This window comes from Marmota flaviventris, chromosome 12, assembly GCF_047511675.1.
Source record: "Marmota flaviventris isolate mMarFla1 chromosome 12, mMarFla1.hap1, whole genome shotgun sequence".
In the NCBI taxonomy this organism is placed as follows: domain Eukaryota; kingdom Metazoa; phylum Chordata; class Mammalia; order Rodentia; family Sciuridae; genus Marmota; species Marmota flaviventris.
In genome coordinates this window covers 60,337,952-60,362,185 of record NC_092509.1, presented here as the reverse complement: position 1 = coordinate 60,362,185, position 24,234 = coordinate 60,337,952, and the positions used below count along the sequence as shown (strand labels likewise).

The 24,234-nt window shown below is 34.6% G+C and overlaps 1 protein-coding gene across 4 annotated transcripts in view; it reads left to right on the top strand.

Moving 5' to 3' along the window:
* Disp1 (dispatched RND transporter family member 1) overlaps positions 1 to 24,234 on the top strand; it is a 210,556-nt gene that overhangs the window by 47,303 nt on the left and 139,019 nt on the right. The window lies entirely within an intron of this gene.

The following is a 24,234-nucleotide window of genomic DNA, read 5'->3' as shown; positions in this document are numbered from 1 at the left end:
ATTTTTCAATGTAAGATAAAACACAAAATTCACACAAATATTAGATCTGGTTTCAGCAAGTGTTTTTGAAACATGTAGATTTGTAATGCAGTACACATTAGTGAAGTAAACATTTATTAACCATGTTTTATAAATGGGAATTTGAATAATATGTTTTGGTCATTTTAAATTATTTTTGTTATAATTTTGAACTTACTTATTTGTGTATATTTATGTGTTTTAGCTCTATCTGGACCTCAATAAGACAGTTAAATGTCAATTCTAAGATAAGGTGATAATTTTGAAGCCTTATTACTTTTTTCCTCTCTCCATAATATACAACTTTGGGCAAATTTGTTTTGGTAATGTATTCATCGTGCCTAAATGTTCAGAATAATTCATAATGAGTCTGAATTTTCAGTAACTAGTCAATGTCCTTTATGGGATAGTGGCTATTTCAAAAGCAGGAATTGAAGTAAAATTTAAATTCATTAGGTTTAATTTAAAGCATGTTTGGAAGATATATTTTAAATGTTGGTTTCCTACTAGTTTAATTTTTAACATTTGAAAAAATTCAATTAAGAATAGAAAGTATTTTTTTAATTGATTAACTTATTTTTGTTTTGGCCTATATTTTGTTTTTGGCTTATTTATTTTTTTCTAAATCCATATTGTAGAATATTGCTATTAAAACAAAGCATCATTTGATCCAAATAGATTTAAGTAACTTTTAAGATTATTCTAGTGATATTTTTATGATTTTGTTCTGTTTTTCTTGAGCCTATGTTTTTGAGACAGTATTGTCTTCTTATTTTTTTTCTGATTATGCCAGAATAGTTTGTATGGTAGAATAAGCTGTGGTTGTTCATTAGGAAGAAGAGAGAAGATAGGTAGATTTGTCTGGATAGTGTATTCAGTGATATGAACAGCGGCGTTCCATAAATCCAGATGTCATTTTATGTGATAAGTATAGGTAAAAGTATAATGATAGAATTTAAGTCTGTTTTCTGCTGCTTATAAAGGAATATCTGTGATTGGGTAATTTATAAAGAAAATGGATTTATTTTGCTTATTGTTCTGGAGGCTAAGATTGAGGAGCTGCATCTGATGAGAGCCTTTGTGCTGTGTCATCACATGGCAGAAGGCAGGACATTCCCTCATTCCCTCTTGTGGTAACTGAGCCACTCCAGAGATAACATTAACCCCTTCATGACCTAATTATCTCTTACTAGGCCCCCACCTCCCAAAACTGTTATATTGTGGATGGATGACATTTCCAGCACATGAACTATAGAAGACATATTCAAACCACGGCAAGGATTAAGTTTCAATTTTTGACACGTTTTACTCAAAGGTATAATAAAGTTAAAAATCAGTAAAGTTATAAGCAAATATGATCTCTTAATTTTCTTTTGCTTTGCTAAAGTTCATTTTCTATTATCATTTTACATATAATAGCTCATTTACTAGGTTACTCTTAAAAATAGATACCGCATGCATATGATACAAAATTCAAAAGATATTAGGGATTAGTCCCTCTATGATTTCCCTTTACCCACCCAATTCCTATACCTGAAGGCAACTTTTGAGACCAGTTTCTTTATTCTTTTAGAGATTTTATGCAGATATACAATATGTATAATATGTATTTATTGTTCAAATATATAGTGCACTAAAACAGTGTTATGTGTGTATCTCCCATTTTTCCTATTGAATAACATGTCCTGGAGATCACTCATTAGAGAGGTTTATTGAGTACCTAGTCAATGTAGGCCTCAGGAATACAGCAGTAAACAAAACAGAAAAGGTTTCTGCTCTCATGGAGTTCAAATTCAAGTAGAGATAGACATGAGGTAGGACCAGAGAGTGGGGAGAGAGAGGGAGAGAGAAAATGGAAATGGGAATGGAGGAATTAAGGTAGAATTATGTGGTAAAAAATGACTGGCTAGTCTTTTGAATTGGGTGTTCAGGCCTCTGAGGAACTGACCTTTAAATGGAGACCTGCATGACAAGAAAGGCCCAAAGGAGAAGACATATTGATTCAAGTAAAAGAGAAGGTCTCTCAAACTAGTCAGACAGAGGAAAAGATTCAAGTAAAAGAGAAGATTTTCCTGAAGAGCTGTGTGGTTTGGTGTGTGTGTTCTAAAAATAAAGTTCGTTTCTTTTGACAAGTGGCTCCTGAATTGTGCCCAGCCAGACTGCGGCATTCATTAGCCCAATGTCTCCCTCTACGGCATCGTGGGCAAATACCCGGTATTCTACTCCTTTGATACCTAGTTTTGTTAAACCCTCCTCCTATGGGGCAATTCCTTTTAAAATGTCCTGTTTGTTCACAATTGTAGCATGTTTTTGGCCTGGCATCTAAAACCTGTTGTACTGCAGCTGCCACGACTTGCCCTTGTTCATTAATGTCTCTACATAATTTAATATATGTGTTTAAATCTTCATGTTTCTATGGTCTAATGACTTCTCTGCACCAACGATTCACTTGCTCATAAGCAAGTTGTTTTATTAATGGCATTGCTTGTTCTGTATTCCCTAAAACTCTGGTAGCTGTTTGAATAAGCCTATCTACAAATTCAGCGTAAGGTTCATTAGCTCCTTGTATTACCTTAGATAATTGACCTTGTAAACCTCCATGTCCTTGTAAAGTCTTCCATTCCCTAACCGCATCTACAGCAATTTGTAAGTATATGCCAGGATCATATGCAATTAGTTGCTGCTGATCCTCATAAGGTCCCTTTCCTAACAACATATCTAGATTTCTCTGAGGATAACCAGCTGCTGCATTTCGCCTAGCCGACTCCTTGCAAAATTCCTCATTGGCAACCTTCCATAACAGGTATTGTCCTCCATTTAGCACAGCTTTACACATATTAGCCCAATCTGCTGGCGTCATATTCAAGTTGGTAATGGATTCGACCATGCTTACAGTGAAGAGTGCTTGAGGACCATAGGTTGTTACAGCCTCTTTTAGCTGCTTCACTTTTTTGAAATTTAAAGCATGGTGAATTCGCTGCCCTCCTGCCTGCTTAAATACAGGGCATGTTAATATTTGAGATCTGTCTCAGGATCCCAACTATCAACTGCGGGGGTTGGGGGCCTCCCAGCATATGGAGGTGGCGCTGTTGATTGGACACTTACGTCCTCTGGTGATAGAAAGGTGTTAGTAGTAGTCTCCTGTAGAGGTGGCGCTGTTGGTTGGACACTTACATCCTCTGGTGATAGAAAGGTGTTAGTAGCAGTCTCCTGTTGTAACTTTTCCCCTGATGGCTTTTTCTGCTCTAAACTTTCTTCCTCTGTCTGACTAGCTCGAGAGACCTTTTATTTTACTTGAATCAATATGTCTTCTCCTTCCTCTACCATTGTCTGAACTACCAACCAAGTCAAGATCTGGGGAAAGAAGTTCCAGAGACCTAAAAAGAAAGGCCACGATAGTTGAAGCACAGAGGGATAGAGGGTGAAGGGATAGGTAGGCAGGGGTTAGGTCTGAGTACAGTTTCAGTTTATTCTTTAGTGTGATGAAGGTTGCTTATTTGCTTATTTTATCAAGCAAGTGATATCTGTTTAAGTTTCTTTAAAAATTACTCTGGCTGCTGTGAAGAGTGTAGTGTAGATGATTGTAGATCAGTATATACAGAACTGCATTGTATGTTTGGACAACAATTTATTCATTTAGTCCCTTTTAATGGACCTTTAAATTATTTCTCATTGTTGGATTTTGTAAACAGTACTGCAGTGAAAATCCTTATATACAAATATTTAAAATTTTAAAAATTTTTGAAAAATGTTGAAGTGTGATGGCTCTTAGAAGGGAGAACTAATGATATGCATCTAAACTTTGTACTGCAGAACAAAATTTTGCAGAAGGCCGAATGTCTTAAGTATGAACAGTGGGGGGAGAATGTCACAAACATTGTATGATCTTGGTAATCAGTGTTCAATAAGAATTTTTATGCCTCTCAATTTTAGTTTCTGTTTAAGTTAACTTTATTAAAGTTTAATTTGTGTATAATAAAATATACTCATTTTAAGTGTACAGTTTTAGGCATTTTGACAGATCTAAACAGCCATTTATCCACCATCCCAGTCAAGATGTAGAACATATCATCCTCCCAGAGTTCCCCTTGTGCCCTTGTTTGTGCTTCTCGATCTCATCACATTAGCTTCAGGTGACCACCCATCTTCTTCATTCAATATCAATTATTTTTTTTGGTAACAGGAATTGAACTCAGGGGCACTCAACCACTGAGCCACATCCCCAGCCCTATTTTGTATTTTATTTAGAGAGAGGGTCTCACTGAGTTGCTTAGCACCTCACCATTGCTGAGGCTGGCTTTGAACTAGAGATCCTCCTGCCTCAGCCTACCAAGCCACTGGGATATCAATTAGTTTTAATACAAATGACATCATGCAGTATTATTGTGTCTGGCTTTTTTGCTTAGCATTTATATATATATATATATATATATATATATATATATATATATATATATATATGAATCTCAGAAATATATATGTTATTGCTGGGTAGTATTCCATTGTATGGATATTCCACAGTGTACTTATCTATTCATGTATTGATAGACATCTGGGTAGTTTTCTGTTTTTTGGCTTTTATGAATAAAGCTTCCATGAATATTTGTATACCAAGTTTTGCATAGAAATATGTTTTCATATCTCTTGGGTTAATATTTAAGAGTGGAATTTCCAAGTCATATGGTAGGCTTATGTTTAATTTTATGAGAAATTGCCAAATAATTGTCTGAGTTGTAACTTTCACATCCCCACCAGTACTATATGAATGTTCCAGTTGCTCTACCTCCTCATCAACACTTAATACCGTATTCTAGTGGATTTGTAGTGGTATATCATTTGGTTGGAATTTGCATTGTGCTCATTTACTATTCGTGTAACTTCTTTTGTGAAGTGTCTATTCAAATCTTTTGCCCACTTTTCAATTGAGAAGTATTTTTGTTATTGATTTTTTTATAATAATATTCTAGATATGAGTCCTTCATTGGATAAATGTATTTTGAATACATTTTCCACTCTATTGTTTGTCTTTTCATTTTCTTGATGGTATTTTTGCAAGTAAAAATTCTAATTTTGAAAATCAAAGTCCAGCTTATCAATTATTCTTACATAGTAGTTTGTGCTTTTTTTGTAACTTGTCTAAAAAATTCTTTGCCCAGCCTAACGTCTTGAAGATTTCTTTCTAGATTTTCTTTTATAAATTTTAATTTTTGCTTAAGATCCTTTGTGAATTAATTTTTGTGAGTGCTTGAGTATGGATTTTTTTTTGAGTGTGTGTGGTCAGTAGAAATCCAGTGAAAGTGTGTGTACAGGGAGATAACTTTCACGATAGTGTGGAGGTTGCAGTGAAAGGGTGAAAAGACAGAGTGAGTTGATGATGACCTGAGCTAGGACAGCATCTCTGCATATAGAGAGAGCAGGAAAGAGGACAGATTTGATGGCATTTTAGAGATAGAATGTGTTGGATGGAAAGTGAGCATGAGGATAGAAGTAAAAATGAGATTAAGGCTTATGGTTCCAGGAAATAGTATGGCCTGTGACCAGGACTGGAATATTAGACCAGGATAAGATTTATGATGAATGGAGAAGAGTTCTGTTCTGTTTTCAAACTGTTAGTTTTTATGATAGCAGGACATTCCGTCCTCGTCCACATGCACACATGTTGGGACACAGCCAGCTTTTAAGTAAAAACATTTTTAAATTTAACTTACTGTGACTAATTTTCTATATTGTAATATAGTCTCCATTATGATAGTTTTTATTACCAAATTTTGTAGTGAAACTATTATATCTGCTATACAAAAGAATCCCCAAATGATGATACCAGAATGGATTCCACTGCATTTCCCTCCCATTTCCATCAACATAAATACTAATAAGGATATTCTTTCAGTTTTTGTCAAGATATGCAGACATATTATTCTTTCCACATAAAATTTTACTGTTCTTATTCATTTTGATGCCCAAATTGTCCCAGGCATAGTTATAAACATTGCTATGAAAACATCATTCCTTTCAGGTCTTGTCAATAGACAGAGGTTGAAAATGATACATTCACACATATAAATGTGTGTGTATACAAATATATTTATGTATATATTATACATATATCTATATTTATTTCTATACCCATCTGTATCAGTAACCATAAGTTCAGTTCTGTATCTCTAATTCTAATTAATTATGATAGTTTTTTTCCCTAGCCTTTTCCCTTTTCATATTTGTAATTCCTTTTTTTATAGTGAGAAAACTGTAAGCTTAATATTATTATTATTGTACATATATATTTTACTTTATCAGTTCTTTTTGTATAACAAATCTCTTGGCTGCAACTTGCCAAATTCTTGTTGTAGGAAACACTCTGCACCTTCCCCAACAGCCATGTTCAGCTCAGAGGGAATGGAGAAGGATGAAAAGAAGAGAGAGGGAGAAAGTGTTGAAGTTTTGATTGAATTAGTCCTTTGATTGAAAAGAATAGGAGGAAGGAAGGAGGTATATAGAATTTTAAACTTTTGAATAGTTGGGTTCGGCAGTCTCCCTTTTTTTTGTAGTTTTTTTCATGTTACAAGTAAAGGCCATTAAAATACTTTCTTATAGTACTTGCTCTGCTTTTTGTTTTGCTTTATATTTTTTAATATTTAGTCCACCTGAGGTTTATTTGAAGGGCATTAAGTTATAGTTATATATTTCCAAATGCATAGGTAGTTATTACAGTATTAACATTGACTAATTCAAGGTGGGTGTGGTCATGTGTATCTGTACAGATCCATCACTCGGGAAGCTGAGGAGAGAGGTTATCACTTGAGCCCAGGAGTTAAGAGTCCAGCCTGAGTAAAAAGAGAGACCTCCTCTCAAAAAAAAGAAAAAAAAATTATTAATCCATCTTTTCTTCACTAGTTTGAAAGACAATCCTCTTTCTGTCCTGTTCTATACCATTCTGTTTCTATGCTCTTTTTCCCCCCATCTATCTGTTTTTTTCTTCCACTGCATACCTGTTAGGGAGCAGTGTAGCATTTACCTCATAGGGTGGTTATGAGCATAAAATTAAAAGTTTATATAAGATTATTACTATGTTGTCAGCCATATGGCATGAAGTGGTCAGTACAGTAGCTATTCTTACCATCTTAATGTAAAAAGAATCAACTTTTAGAAGAGTAAATTACAAAGGCAACACACACACACAAACAAATATATAAAGTATGGTAAGAAGTAGTGGCATTTTTTTTCTATTAAAAACTTGAAGCTCTTAATATTTATACTATGCTTTTGTACTGGCAAGAGTTCAAATACTTTTAATACACCGATAAGTTATGTTGAAAATATAGCCTAGCTTAGATAAAGTTCAGTTATTTAGAAATACAGATGTTCTAGATTATAAATTCTTTGAAGGCAGCGATTATGTCTTATTTCATTTAATAGATACTGTTTTACACCTCAATGTGCCAGACACTGAACTTAGAATAAAATATAGTATTTTCCTTGAGCAGCTCACAGTCCATTTGGGGAAACAGACATAGAGACAAATACAGATAATGGGCAAAGGCCTGACATATATACCAGTATACTTAGTTGTCTTCCACTAATGTGGAAATATTTGAATTAGAACTGTACACATTCACTGAGGTATTGTCAAACACAGGAATGGGATAGGAAAATATTTAAATAGTGTTTTTATGCTAACTTCTCATGAACTATATCTCAAAGTGCTTGTTTGTCTTTTAGGATTTTTTTCTTTTTTATGTTTTCTACTTTTAAAGATGTTAATTCTATGTACAACATGCTGGTAATTTAAACACTTTGTTCTAATATTATTTTTTTGTCTTTTAGCTCTGTGACTAAAGTCAGATAATTTATATTTTATAAGATCAAATTAATGCATTTTAAATCCAAGCATCTTGTTTTGTATTTGTTCCACACCTGTGACAAGATGATTTCAACCATCTACTTTATAAAAGAGAAACACGTTTTCAAGGGTACCCCAGCTTTGAAGTACACATTCTATTTTTTTTGCCCATTAGCCATGTGAAAAATACCAATTACTGAAACTCTGAGAAGAATGAAGTTACTTGTAAATCTAGTATTCATTCCAAAAAGGCCTTTTAAATGAAAACCATACTGAGATGCAATAGACCAAATCTGTATAACATAAACCTTTCAAGATCAATGTAGCTAAAAAAATGTATCCATGATTTGGAAAGGCAGCTTTAACAAAACAGTATTGTTAAACTAAAATGAAACAGCTGGCAACCAGTCTGACAGATATGTTCTGTGACAGGAAACTGTGGAACTCAAAGTGCTTAACTCAAATATTCCGAAGTATTAGTGAACTGTTACAGACCATATTTCTATGTATTCTTTTAATAATATTCTAATGCACATGAAGTATTTTGACAAGTGAAATTGTGAAATTTTCAAAAATTGAAATCCTGAATAAAGGTACCATTTTAGTTGAAAGGAAAACCATGATAACACTAGATCTTAATTGAAAATATAATTTAGATTTTTGGAACAGTATTTATTAAGAAAGACAATATATTGAAGTGTCATTTCCATTATTAAAAAATTGCCATTAGGACTCCTAAAATGCAATAAGTAAAATCAAGAATCAATAAATGTGATGGTATCAAACTAAAAAGCTTTTTCACAGCAAACAATCAATAACATGAAGAGAGAGCCTACAGAATGTGAGAAAATCTTTGCCACCTGTATCTCAGATAGAACATTAATCTCCAGAATATATGAAGAACTCAAAAAACTTAACACCAAAAAACAAACAAACAAACCAGCCAATAAATGTGCAAAGGAAATGAATAGACACTTTACAGAAGAAGAAATATGAGTGATCCACATATATGAAAAATGTTCAACATCACTAGCAATTAAAGAAATGCAAATTAAAACTATACTGAGATATCTATCTCACTTTAGTCAGAATGGCAATTATCAAGAATATAAATAACAAGAAATGTTGGTGAGGATGTGGGAGAAAAGGTACACTTATATATTGCTTGTAAGACTGAAAATTGGTGCAGCCCACTCTGGAAAGCATATAGAGATTCCTCAGAAAACTTTGAATGGAACCACCACTTGATCCAGTTATTCCACTTGTCAGCATATACCCAAAGGATGTAAAATAAGTGTATTATAGTGATGTAGCCACATCAATATTCATAGCAGCTCAGTTCACAGTAGCTAAGCTATGGAACCAACCTAGGTGCTCTTCAACAGATGAATGGATAAAGAAAATGTGGTACATATATACAAAGGAATATTACTCAGCCACAAATAAGAATGAAATTATGGCATTTTCCAGTAAATGGATGGAACTGGAGGCTTTCATGCTAGGTGAAATAAGGTAATCCCCAAAACCAAAGGCCCACTGTTTTCTCAGATATGTGGATGCTGAGTCACAAAAGGTCATGGGGGGAGGGAGGAGTGGAGGTTCATTGGATTGGACAGGGGGATGGGGGAATGGAGGGAGAATTTGAGTGGGAAAGACTGTGGAATGAATCTGACGTAACTTTCCTATGTTTATGTATGAATGAATACATGACCAGCATAACTTCATATCATGTACAACCACAGGAATGGGAAATTATACTTTATGTATGTCTGATATGTCAAAATACATTCTACCGTCATGTAAAACTAAAAAGAACAAATTAAAAAAAAAGAAAACTTTCAGTGGAAATAAAAACATGATGTCTACAGATGCCTTTAAGGGTTTCAGGAAGGCAGATCATATAGTGAGCTTTTCTAATAAAGTTTGAGAGGCTGGCTTTGTTTGAATCCTTTCTGTCACGTACTGAGCTATTGAACAGTGTACCAAACATGTCTCCATCTCAGTTTGTTGTGCTATAACACATATAAGCCAGGCCCTATTAAGTTTTTGTGAGATTTGAGTTTATATATAAAAAATGCTTTAACATGAGAAATATTTAATAAATGCTGGCAATAAATTTCAATGTAAGTAGGCATTCTCTCCTCATGCATGGTTAAGAACCTTTGCTGTGTCTATAGGGTGTAACTACCCTTCCCTCCCAAGTTGGGCTTCTTTGTTATTTGCCTCCTTGATATTACAGAACCTCTTTATACATAAAAAGTTGCTCATCATTACTGTCTTTACTCAGAGTATACACAAGATGTACACCATTGTTCTATAAAATAACTTACTCTACCCAGGTAATTAATACCTTGTGGCATCATTGTGTGTGCTTTACTGTTTGCATGCAATAGCTTTTTTCCCCCTTATTTTTAGTTTCAGAGATACAATGGTAACATTTCCTAAAAGTTATTTTTCTTAGTTTCAAATATTCAGGCCAGCTCAATTTAAAGCAAGGTACATATTTCTCATTTTAATTTTGTTTTTCTTTTTCCATTCCTGTGTGAAATGTTTAGCCAACTTGTAACCAATGCATTCAATATTTTAGAAGCTAATTGTCCATTGAAAAAAGAATGTTTTGGAATTAGTTATAAATTCACTGGAAAAAAATCCACATTGACAGCATTTTGGGTTTCTTTTAAGTCTTTGAAGGCAGGCATGTCAGCTGTAACAAAACAGCATGTAGACTTTCTAGTTGGCAAAAAAACCAGTTGTTTCCTTAACTAAAATCATCATCCACATGAATCATCATGACAGCCTGAAAAATTTAGCATTCCTCTAGGAAGAGGAGATAACCACGTAAGGAATTCTTCAGACATCTTATCATGGGTAAAAGACTAGAGAGGGAAACCATTCCTTTGAAAATAGCACTGCTATGAAATTTATCTCTGCACTGATACTTCTGAGAAATAAAATCTACATTCCCAAGGGCTTAGCCTCTGCTAGGTACTAATCAAATGAACATGTACAAGCCCCATGTCTGATCAACTGAGTTAGGGTGAAGAGCACCAATGATACAACAGCATATTTAGCAAAAATGACTGAGTGCCTCGCGTGTGCTGGACTTTTGGTGTAAATAGTAAATACAGCACCAAAGGTCATTGCCTTGGGAAAAAGAGATAAATCCATGGATATATACTGCATGCATTCCTATACAAATAGGAATAAATTCAATGAAGGAGTGAGTAGGGTCTGATGAGAGAGTAAATTTTGCTTTAGAGGGCTGGGGTTGTGGCTCAGTGGTAGAGCGCTTGCCTAGCATGTGTGAGGCACTGGGTTCACTCCTCAGCACCACATGTAAATAAATAAAATAAAGGTCCATTGACAACTAAAAATTTTTTTTTTTTTAAATTTGCTTTAGAGTGCTATCCACAAGTAGTTATTGCATAGACAAATTAGAGCCCTTCATTTAGTCTCCGTTAATCTGTTTAAATAATGAAGTTGATGGTAGGCTATGATTTTGGCTGTTCAGAAAAGCAGCAGCTCTTGAAGTCCAAAATTGTCATACCTTGAAAAAAAAACTTGCTGTAGAAATGAAAGCATAGCAGTATGTGCAAGAGAGGTTAGCTACTGCCTAAAAAGGGAGTACAATGAAAGAGTTCTATTTTTTATAATTTTTTTCCTGATATATAGATCCTTTAATAAGATGGAATCATAGAATTAGAACTCTAGAGTCCCTTGGAGATAGCTGTGATGTCTGGGCTGTTAAGAAAAGCAGTTTGGATGCTAGGAACTAGTCTGACTCTTTTATTTTAAATATTATGAAGTGGAAAGCTTCATGCCTTTCTTTCAGTTGGCTATTGAAGGATTCTATAGTTGGGCGTAAACTTTTTTTTTTTTTTTTTTTTTTTAATTTTTATTGTGGGTTGTTCAAAACATTACAAATTTCTTGACATATCATATTCCACACTTTGATTCAAGTGGGTTATGAACTTCCACCTTCACCCCATACACAGATTGCAGAATCACATCAGTTACACATCCATTGATTTACAAATTGCCATACTAGTGTCTGTTGTGCTCCGCTGCCTTTCCCATCCTCCACCCTCCCCCCTCCCCACCTCTCCCCTCCCCTCCCCTCCTCTCTCTCTACCTCCTCCACTGTATAACCCTGAGGGTCTCCTTCCATTACCATGCAATTTCCCTTCTCTCTCCCTTTCCCTCCCACCTCTCATCCCTATTAAATGTTAATCTTCTTCTCCTGTTCTTCGTCCCTGCACTGTTCTTAGTTACTCTCCTTATATCAAAGAAGACATTTGGCATTTGTTTTTTAGGGATTGGCTAGCTTCACTTAGAAAAAAAAAAAAAATGTGGCATTTATACACAATGGAGTATTACTCTGCATTAAAAAATGACAAAATCATAGAATTTACAGGGAAATGGATGGCATTAGGGCGTAAACTTTTTGATCTGCTGTTTTGCTTTTTTTCCCTTCTTCTTTTCATTGTAAACAGCTGATATTATGCATGACTCAAATAACATGCTTTAAAGATTGAGTGTTTGGGTTAATGGGTGTACCTAGCTGCTTGAGATGAGTAAGATTCTGGGGAATAGGAGAACCCTAACAATTTTTTGTGTGTCTTGGGGAAGTGGAATGAATAATTTTCATTCTTATCCAGGGAACTTAGGGGTCTTCAGAGAAGAGGGAATAAGGTTGCCAAAAAGGAAGGGGTTGGTAGCCTGCTACTCCAACTGCAGAGCTCCTAATGGATACAAAGCAAAACAGAGAATTTTGAAATAACAAACTAATTTTTGCTTCTTTGTCGTAGAACCTTTCTGAGCTAGTGTTTGTGTACTATCTCCTGAAAGTTCCATCATGTGTGACAAGAAACTGCACCAAGTTCTTTTCACCTGTGTTCTCCTATGTTTTCCTTCTATCATTTCCCCTCTGTCTCTGTTTTCACAGGAAAGTAGGGAAAAATATGACATTTGAGTTTTAGGCTTTGGTAGTTAAGATCTATTAGAAATAATATTCAAACAATTAACAAGTGTTTGAAAACCCTGCATGTTCTTAAATCTTCTCCCTAAATGGAAAGGTATATTGTCTTTATTAGGAAGAATACAAGGAAGTAAACAAACTGAACTATTCAGAAAGCAACATTTTAGCCAATAATGAACCTTCACCTTTGCAGGGTTAGCACATGGAAATCATTATTATGGACCAGCAGATAGACCTATGTCATTATACTTCTTAAGTCAAGGAACTTTGTTATATCAGGGCATTCTGATTTTTTATAACTAATTTTATTTGGTTGCTAACTGCCTTCCATACTTAATGAAACAATATGAAGAAAGACTAGCTTAATTTTGTAGCCTGAAATGATTCTTTACTTCAAAAAAATTTTTTCCCCTAGCATTTGAAGATTTTTGATTAATTCAACTTTCACTTAAAAGTACCATAATTTATACGCAAGCTATAAAGATACATGATTTAAATGCTTCCTACCTAATGCAACTGGAATTTTTCTCCAATTATAGGCGAGGCAAGATCATTATTCTCTAGTTTCAAAAAAAAAAAAAAAAAAAAAACGGATTGCAGCTGCTTACAAGAGGAGAGCTAAACTAAAATAACAGAACATTTAATATTTTGAAAAATATGTCCTGGAGGAAAGGATTTTTCTGCTCAAAAAGATACTAAATTATTCAGTTTGGCAGCTCCAGGGTGTGCATAGTTTGAGTCCCATCACTGTCATTTATTTTCTATCAAGTTCAAATAGAAAAATTGAAAACTTTATTTTGACATATAGTCCTTTATATAAACCTTTGACTTCAAGGGCCTACATGTTACTGTGATCTGCATAGGCACATTCCACTTTTAGTGGATGCGTGTTTAATTTTCAAAATTGTTAGCAAATAGAGTTGCAGCCAAAAATTCCTGTGTTGAGATTCCTTCCGGCCCATATGAAACTAATAGTTTCAGGCTGTGTTGCTGTCATTCATTACTAATCCAGGTATGGCTGGTCACTGTTTTTAATTTTCTTTTTCTGAACTTAAAAAGGCATTGCTTGCCCTTTTCCCATGAGAAGTCAGTGATAATATGCCTGAGATTTCAGCAACCGGAGATAGTGTGTCTTTTCCACACTGACACGATTAGGCTTTGTTGTAGGGCTAGTATAGATATGAGATTGATGCTAGACATAAAACAGTGGAGAATAGGCACTAGTAGATTATGAAGGGAAAATAAGAGAGTATTAGAAATTTGTTCTAAGTTTTAGAAATTGACATCCTGGGAAGCAACTATTACCTACCACAAAATATCTATTGATGTCACTCGCTATTTTGGGACAGACTGTTAAATTAAATTAAATGGATAATATATTTTAATGTTTATTATAATTCTTATGTTTAATAATAAAACTTCAAGAAACATTGAAAATGTTGTCACTGATTATTTATTCTGTTTAAATTAGACCATAATGGTTTCATTTACATTTTAAATTGTTAATTGATCTGAAAGCATGATTATAAGTGACAGAATAAAGGTCATGGACCTTGAAATTAGATGGTTCTGACTTCATAATTCTACTAGCTCTGTGACCAAAAGTCAGTGATATAAAATCTGACTCTGTTTTTAGTTTATAAAATGGAATAATAAATTGTAGAATTGGTGTAAGGAATAATACTATGGTAGACATTAAGTGCTTTTCACATATTTGTTGCTCAGCAAATGATAGATTATATAGTATAAATTACCTGCTTGCCTGCTTGACTACTTATTTATACTGATCTTCTAGTTTTTTTTGAGGTCTCCACCTGTTTTGCCAATTCAATTCTATTCTGTTGAAATTCAAAGTATGAAAATACTCAGCGTAATGGATAGATGAATAAAAAACTAAAGGTTTGCTGACTAGTGAGGCTTCTAAGATAACATTAACTTACTGTGACCTTCAGTCTGATGGTGTGTCAGCATCCTAAGACTTGCTCTCTTTCTGGGATATTGGATCTACCAAGGTAGACTGATGTGTATACAAATTCTACCTGCTAAAAGGAACAAATACAGGCTATTTTCTAGGTAGCACTAGTATATAACTACGCACCACAGTAATCATCAGAAAGTTTCTTGGAGTGTATGGAAGTATAAAAAAATGAGGTAGTTACAGGGTTCTATTTAACAATGTAGGTAAATACGGTAGATTGATACAGACTCCCTTCCCTGCTTCTCTTTGAAATTCCTCTAAAATTACTTTAATAGAATGAGGAGGTGAGAACAGTAGAAGAAGGCCAAACAAAATTTTTGAAGCTGGGAAGTTGATGTTTACAGGGTAAAGAACAAATAAGGACATTTGAAAAACCCTGGAAAGCCACAGAATTTGGGGCACCTGATATCCCTGAGGTAGGCATGTTAGTAGAGATAAGAACTGAAGGAGAGTCAAAAGCCTGGATTCTCATTCCTACTCCATGCTGCCCAGGTGATTGCCATACTGTAACAGAAAACTGGAGGTTCTTTTCTAGAATTGTTGAGGTACAGTTAAGGACAGGTGAATTCCTGTTATGTACTTAGCACTGTTATAGGTATTGGGAGTATATCAGTGATGAAAACATACCAAAAAGCTCCATTATCATTGAAGATAGACAACAAACAGAAGACCAAATAAAGTGCTTTATATATTATGTTGGTGACAAACAGGGAAAAAGTAGATAGAATAGAGTAAGGGAGATTGGTCATGCTGCAGGGAGTGTGTTAGTTTAAAATGAGTTGGCAGGGAGTGTCATAGTTTAAAATGAGTTGGCAGAGTAGACTCATTTTTTAAATTTTTATTTTTAAAATTTGTTCTTTTTAGATATACATGATACTCACGTGTATTTTGACATATTATACACACATGGAGTATAACTTATTCTAATTAGGATCCCATTCCTGTGGTTGTATGAGACGTGGAGTTTCACTGGTGGTGTATTTATATATGAACACAGGAAAGTTATGTCTGATTTGAGCAGTGACTTGGAAAATAGGGAATAAACTACAGAGATAGAGATGCGGGTGTGCCAGACAGAGGAATGACTGGTATAAAGGCCTGGAGAAGGAAATAGGCTCTTGTGGTTGGAGGAGGTGAGATGATGTCAGAGGGAATGAAGGGACATGAGTTGGTGGTGGAGATCAGGTTGCCTTTCTGGCCATTTGTAAGAACTTTTATTGAGATTTGAGTTGGGGTAACCTGATCTAACCAAAAATTTAATGGGTACAAATCAGAGTTTGCATACTGACTTGTGGTGTTCTCTATCCTTTTCATTTGGCTAGCACACAGAAGGCTACCAGGCTTGTTACTACTGCACCCCTCCATCCCCCTCCCCCACAACCAAACATACAAGAGAACAGAGGATCTCTCCCTTAGGGAAATAAAATAGCTAAAGGAAGAAGATTTCTGTGCAGTGATTTTGGGGTCCCCAAATGGAAAAGGTAGCTTTCTGTCTTAGCCTATGATAGAACCTACTAGTTTGTAAGTTATACCCATCTGTATTTTTTAATTTTGTGTTAGTTCTACCCATCTGTATACAGCTCTCATCATTTCATTGTTGCACTCTTAACCTGAATAGACAGATTAGAGGAAAGACTATAATAGGAAAGAAACCTAAATTTGGGGAAAAAAGAATGTTAAAGGAACAGAAACAATATAGGACCAAAAGATGTTTCAAAAACTTTAATTAAGATCCTCTGAGATAAGAGAAGATATTGTAATAAAAGAACAGAGAATACTTTAGATGGGCTCATTCCAAGAATAAATAGTCTTGGGTATTTAAAAGGTTATCAACTTGGTAGAAGGTTTGGGAGATAAAATTGAAACTATCTTCCAAACAGGTTAAAAAAGTCAAGTAGACAGAGAACAAAGTAGAGATAGGAGAAAAAAAAAAAAAAAGAAAATACAATTAGAGTACAACTAGGCTATCATTTGACTAATAGGGGATGTTCCAATAAGAGTTTGGGATGAATCAGTGTTCTTCCAGTTACTTACATAATTTAGACTCTATTCTTTGAGGTTGGGGAGTAAGTTGTTGGTCCTATTCATTATTCAGTGTCTATCACAATATGTGTACACAGTAGATTCTCTGATATTTTGACTGAAATTATAAGATACAGAGAAAACTAAGCAAATTTAAAAGGCAGCTAATTGAAGGGAACTTTTTTTAAGAATGGTAATCCAATCATTCTTAAGTGATTCAGTTGGGAATAATATCTAGATAGTCATAATAATGGAAAACACTAGATATTGATTTAATTGACAACTGTGATGTGACTATATTGAGAAAAGGGCAAAAAGACTGCTCTAAGCGATCTAAATCCAGAGTGCTTTCAGCAAAATGTCAGCATGTGAAGTTTGAGCTATTAAATTTTAAAAAGCAGTTATAAACATATTACCTAGAAATAGCTGAAATAATTGAAAGTGATTGCTGGAAAATGAAGGGCAATAAACCATTTCCCCCCCTTCTTTATTGGTCATATAGAACTAGTTTTAAATTATGTAGATGAATTATTTTGATAAAAATAAAAAATTCAGATATTAAATGGCACCAGACAACCTCCTTCTCTACATTAAGCCATACTTGTCACTGGAATATGGCTGTTTTCAAGCCAGGGAACTCTTTAGGTAGGCCTTCTCCTTTCTCCTTGTTTCCATTGCCAGCTCACCTGTCTTCTGAATTGCTGTGTTCTTTATTCATTAGTACAGTGAATCAAATCATGGCCAAGTATCTAGGAATATTCTGTCTCTTTGTTCTCTAGTCTATTTTGTGGTGACTTTACATTTTAACTTGGATTTTTTTTCCCATGAGACTTTTAAGTTAGTGGTGGTTACTTTATTGTAGCTGCAAATATGGAAAACACACTTCATTATAATGAAGGCTTCAGTGTTGTTGTAGTTAGTTCTATATTCTAGACTCCAAGTTTCATCAGTTAAGGATTCTTGGTTTTATTCATAATTTATTTAGTAGCCATCATAGTTTATACATATAGAGTTTCTTAGGTATTTGATTGATACTATCTTTATTTCTCATTGAGAAGGAGATTGTGTAGTGTTTAAGAGTATGGCTTTTGAGTTAGACAAACTTGGATTTCAATCCCATCTCTACCACTTACTAGCCATGTTACTTAACTCCTTTTGTGAATCCATTTCCTCTTCTGTGTAATGGGAATGGGAATTGTTCCTATGTAGTGGGGATTGTTGTGCAGATTTAAATGAAATAAACCAGATAAAGTGCTCTACACTTAGTAAATGCGTAAATATCTTGATGGTGTTATTTCTACCTTAGTTTTGAGTGATGTCATTGCCATTGCTACCCTTTCAAAAATCCATTCTGATTATGAAGAATTTTTCCTGTTCATAAGGATTCAACAAGTGTAAATTACTCTTGAGTATATTTCTTCAATTCTATCCTTGTAGTCTATACCTAGCTTTCTCATGTATTATCACTCTTTGCTTCCAGTTAACACCTAAAGACTCTCTACTTTACAAAATGACTTTCTTATAATCATCTTGCTGTGCTTTCCAATCACCAAATAAATTATTAATTTTACATTAAAAATAATATTTGGCATTAATAAAGCCAGTAACATTTTTCCCCCTGAAATCTCTAGTAATATTATCACACTATAGATCATATTAAAACTCACATAGTTTTAAAGCAAAAATTTTATTCCTAAGAAGACAGAAATATTTGTTTTAAACAGTGTTTATTGTAAACTCCCAGTACAGGGGGGAAAATATTTATGTTCTTCACAATACATTTCTTCATGAAGTAATTGGGCTACATTAAAAGAGAATAGTGATAAGATAATTCTTGTAATTTGTGTTTTCTGAAATGATAAACAACCCTTTCAAAACTGGATTGTCCTCAAAGGTAGGGTTCTGTTTTAGTCAGCTTTGGGTTGCTTTGACTTACAATTAGGAACAATTAGAGGAGGAAAAGTTTATTTTGGCTCATGGTTTTAGAGGTTTAGTGCATGGCCAGCTGACTCCATAACTCTTGGTCTAAGGTGAGCAGAACATCATGGTGGAAGGATTTGGAGGAAGAAGGCAACTCAGAACATGGCAACCAGGAATGGGGGGGGGAGAGACAGAGAGAGAGAGAGAGAGAGAGAGAGAGAGAGAGAGAGAGAGAGAGAGACAGAGAGAGACAGAGACAGACAGACACAGAGAGCTCTGCTCACTAGGAATACAATATAAACCACAAAGGCACTTTCCCAGTGACCTATTTCTTCCAGCTACACCCTGCTTGCCTGTAGCTACTGCCCAGTTAATCTAGATCAGTAAATTAATCCACATCAATGAATTAATCCACTGATTATGTTATACCTATCATCTAATAATTTAGTCTCTGAAAATTCTTGCACTGTGTCACACACGAGCTTTTGGGGAACACTTCCTATATAATCCCTAACAAGATCTTTATTCCGCTCATCTCATTGTTCATTATCTGGCATATAGTCAGATTTTAAGTATTGACTGACTGACTATAGACATGAATGGATTAAATATATTATTGTTTTGTTTGTTTGTATCTTTTTATTTTGAAATAATTTCAAACTTATAGAAGTTATAAGGGCAAGCAAATTTCATATACTGTTTATCCAGGTTTACTAAGCTTTATATATGTATGCTTTTCTGAGCCATTTAAGAATAAGTTGTTGACATTGTACTTTACTTCTCTTATCTGGAACAGTCCTTTCTATAGTCTTTTTTGTTTTGGCTTTAACATTTTTTTAAAGAACTTAGGTCAGTTATTTTGAAGAATATCCCTCTATTTGAGTTTGCATAATGTGCCCTCTTAATTAGTTTGAGGTTTTGCAATTAGGGCAGGAAAGCCTATATCAGTTTGTACAAGTATTAGTGATCTTCCAGTTGGTTAAGTTGTATCCACCAGGTTTTCCCACTGTGAAGTTACTGTTTATCTCTTTGTAATTAATGGGTAATTTGTAGAGAGATAATTTGAAACTGTAAATATCTTTTTCTTCATTAAATTTTCATCCATTAGTTTTGGTGGTCATCATTCCATCCTTTCGTATTTATTAGTTGGCATTCTGCTAGGAGGAAAATATTCCCTTTCTTTTTATTTTTTTTTTTCATTTGTTGGTTTGAACTCATGGATTCATATTTTATTCAATGAGTTATATTCCATTAGTGTCATTAATTATTTTGGTGCTTAAATTATTCCAGATTTAGTCAGTGAGAGTCCCTGTAATCTGCCTCTGTTCTTTAGATATGTTTTTACCATTCTTTGAGAATATCTTAACATTTTTTGGTATATCAAGAAGATCTAGGTTCTTTTTGTACTTCTTGGCCCCAGACCTGGATTCAACCTTTTTCAAGTGCCTAACTTCCTTTTAATGGAGAATGGTATTTTATTTTATTTTTTTATTTATTTTATTTTTTAATTTTTTATTGTTGGCTGTTCAAAACATTACATAGTTCTTGATATATCATATTTCACACTTTGATTCAAGTGGGTTATGAGCTCCCATTTTTACCCCATATACAGATTGCAGAATCACATCAGTTACACATCCATTGATTTACATATTGCCATACTAGTGTCTGTTGTGTTCTGCTGCCTTTCCTATCCTCTACTATCCCCCCTCCCCTCCCCTCCCCTCCCCTCTTCTCTCTCTGCCCCCTCTACTGACATTCATTTGTCCCCCTTGTATTATTTTTCCCTTTCCCCTCACTTCCTCTTGTATGTACTTTTGTATAATTCTGAGGGTCTCCTTCCATTTCCATGCAATTTCCCTTCTCTCTCCCTTTCCCTCCCACCTCTCATCCCTGTTTAATGTTAATCTTCTTCTCATGCTCTTCGACCCTACTCTGTTCTTAGTTACTCTCCTTATATCAAAGAAGACATTTGGCATTTGTTTTTTAGGGACTGGCTAGCTTCACTTAGCATAATCTGCTCTAATGCCATCCATTTCCCTGTAAATTCTATGATTTTGTCATTTTTTAATGCAGAGTAATACTCCATTGTGTATAAATGCCACATTTTTTTTATCCATTCATCTATTGAAGGGCATCTAGGTTGGTTCCACAGTCTTGCTATTGTGAATTGTGCTGCTATGAACATCGATGTAGCAGTGTCCCTGTAGCATGCTCTTTTTAGGTCTTTAGGGAATAGACCAAGAAGGGGAATAGCTGGGTCAAATGGTGGCTCCATTCCCAGCTTTCCAAGAAATCTCCATACTGCTTTCCAAATTGGCTGCACCAATTTGCAGTCCCACCAGCAATGTACAAGTGTACCCTTTTCCCCACATCCTCGCCAGCATTTGTTGTTGTTTGACTTCATAATGGCTGCCAATCTAACTGGAGTGAGATGGTATCTTAGGGTGGTTTTGATTTGCATTTCTCTGACAGCTAGAGATGGTGAGCATTTTTTCATGTACTTGTTGATTGATTGTATGTCCTCCTCTGAGAAGTGTCTGTTCAGGTCCTTGGCCCATTTGTTGATTGGGTTGTTTGTTCTCTTATTGTCTAATTTTTTGAGTTCTTTGTATACTCTGGATATTAGGGCTCTATCTGAAGTGTGAGGAGTAAAGATTTGTTCCCAGGATGTAGGCTCTCTATTTACCTCTCTTATTGTTTCTTTTGCTGAGAAAAAACTTTTTAGTTTGAGTAAGTCCCATTTGTTGATTCTAGTTATTAACTTTTGTGCTATGGGTGTCCTATTGAGGAATTTGGAGCCCGAGCCCACAGTATGTAGATCGTAGCCAACTTTTTCTTCTATCAGACGGCGTGTCTCTGATTTGATATCAAGCTCCTTGATCCATTTTGAATTAACTTTTGTGCATGGCGAGAGAAAGGGATTCAGTTTCATTTTGTTGCATATGGATTTCCAGTTTTCCCAGTACCATTTGTTGAAGATGCTATCCTTCCTCCATTGCATGCTTTTAGCCCCTTTATCAAATATAAGATAGTTGTAGTTTTGTGGATTGGTTTCTGTGTCCTCTATTCTGTACCATTGGTCCACCCGCCGGTTTTGGTACCAGTACCATGCTGTTTTTGTTACTATTGCTCTGTAGTATAGTTTGAAGTCTGGTATCGCTATACCGCCTGATTCACACTTCCTGCTTAGCATTGTTTTTGCTATTCTGGGTCGTTTATTTTTCCATATGAATTTCATGATTGCTTTCTCTATTTCTACAAGAAATGCCTTTGGGATTTTGATTGGCATTGCATTAAGCCTATAGAGAACTTTTGGTAATATCGCCATTTTGATGATGTTAGTTCTGCCTATCCATGAACAGGGTATATTTTTCCATCTTCTAAGATCTTCTTCTATTTCTCTCTTTAGGGTTCTGTAGTTTTCATTGTATAAGTCTTTCACCTCTTTTGTTAGGTTGATTCCCAAGTATTTTATTTTTTTTGAAGATATTGTGAATGGAGTGGTTGTCCTCATTTCCATTTCAGAGGATTTGTCGCTGATATACAGGAATGCCTTTGATTTATGCGTGTTGATTTTATATCCTGCCACTTTGCTGAGAGAATGGTATTTAAAACCAAGATCTGAGTGCTTGTAATGTCATTACTAATAATATGTCATTGGTTGTAGACCCTCTCAGATCTCAGATTTTTCAGGGACTAAGAAGTATGTGTGTGTGTGTGTGTGTGTGTGTGTGTGTGAGAGAGAGAGAGAGAGAGAGAGAGAGAGAGAGAGAATAATCTTTGTCTCAATTATAGTTCTGTATCTAAATTCAAGGTTCATATTGATTAGTTCAGTTCTGATCTAGCACTCAAGTATTCGTTCTAGTTTCTGTCCATGTTTATAACTCTCATCTCCCACGGTGAAAAACTTGGCTCTATAGCATTTTTTTATCCCTAGCATCTTGTCCAAACTTTGGCAGTAAATGATAAATATATGTGTTTTAAGCATTTGAACGAATGGGTGAGTGAATAAATAGTTATGGTGCTTTGTATTCTCACTGCATGACCAATGCTTGGCATGAGGTAGATATGGAATGACACTTGGTTGAACAAATAGTTTTCTTCTTGCCAGTTTCTTAATTTTCACTTTGAACCACATGAGATATAAATGCTCTTGTTTTTTCCATTTAAAGCATGAATCTTATAAATTATTCAATTAATATGAACAATTTAGCCTTTTTCCAATAAGAAAAAAATCATAAAGAAAAGTAAAATTGCTCTATAAGGAAAATAGTTCCTTTGTTTTTACTTAAAAAATCTTGGACATGGGCGGCATTATTGAAAGATTTCAGCATTTCTAATTACAAAAATTGTAGCTTGCAGGGTTTGTCTGGCACATTTTTCACATTTGTCAGCTCTAGTGATGTGAAATATGTTCTTCATCTGAATTCTCTTCCTATGCCTCCTGCTGCCAGACAAAAAGAATTTCCACTTCACTGCTGCTTGTTATTAAGCTGCTATAAATAAGAATGCATGAAGGTAACTTATGAACCAATGACTAGAAAATTCTGATAACTTTAAGCTCATTCCCAAATTACATTATTAACTCTGTGAGTAATCTAGGGGAAAACAGTAGGGTTTCATTCACCTATTCCCTCAAAGGTTGTAGATTTACAATTTAGGATAGCCATTAATGACAATACCTCTTGGAATTTTTCTTAAATCTTCAGGAAATGTCTCTTTTTTTTCTCTGATGTAATTAAAACTAACACCTCTGTGCTCATAAACTGTTATTTTATTTGTATAAACATGCTTAAAATGACTCTATGCTTTTCTGTTTTTGCTTTTTCTATTTACCCAAGTATGTTAAATGTAGCATATGCATTGTAATGTCTTGTACAGAATTCATAATGGATAGTTTCTTGTAAACTACAGAAAAATAGCAAAGGGAGTTGGTTTTGTATTCAGTAAGGCTTTTCCACAAAATTGAATGGAAATTTATTATTTTTTGTTTCAATAAGTTTTTCTCCAGCATAGCTTCTTTTAACTCTGTATGGGAATACTTATTTTAAGTTTTCATCTCCATGTTTATAAGAGGGAGTGGGTTTTTAAAAAATATGAATAGAAAAATCAAAACATGTAAAGCATTCATCTTAAAAGCCTTCCCTGTTTAAACAGAAATTTAAATGGCAGTTCATATACAGAGTCTTCTTTTCCTAGATTAAATTTGAGGTCAAAGCTCTACTTGTAGACATTTAAAGCTAAATTTCAAAAAACATTACTTACAAACGTGTTTTTGTAGGACAAGATGTTGTTGTAATATCATGGATTCCCTGATTCCTATTTTGGCTTATCTCTACAAATAGAATTTTTCCAGCATCAGCCCAATATTCCTGATTTTACATACACACACCCCTCCACGGGCAGGAGAGAGGGATGTATAATTGGCATGTTTCCAAAAATGTCTCGGTGCTTTTAGCCAGTTATGGCTTTGTT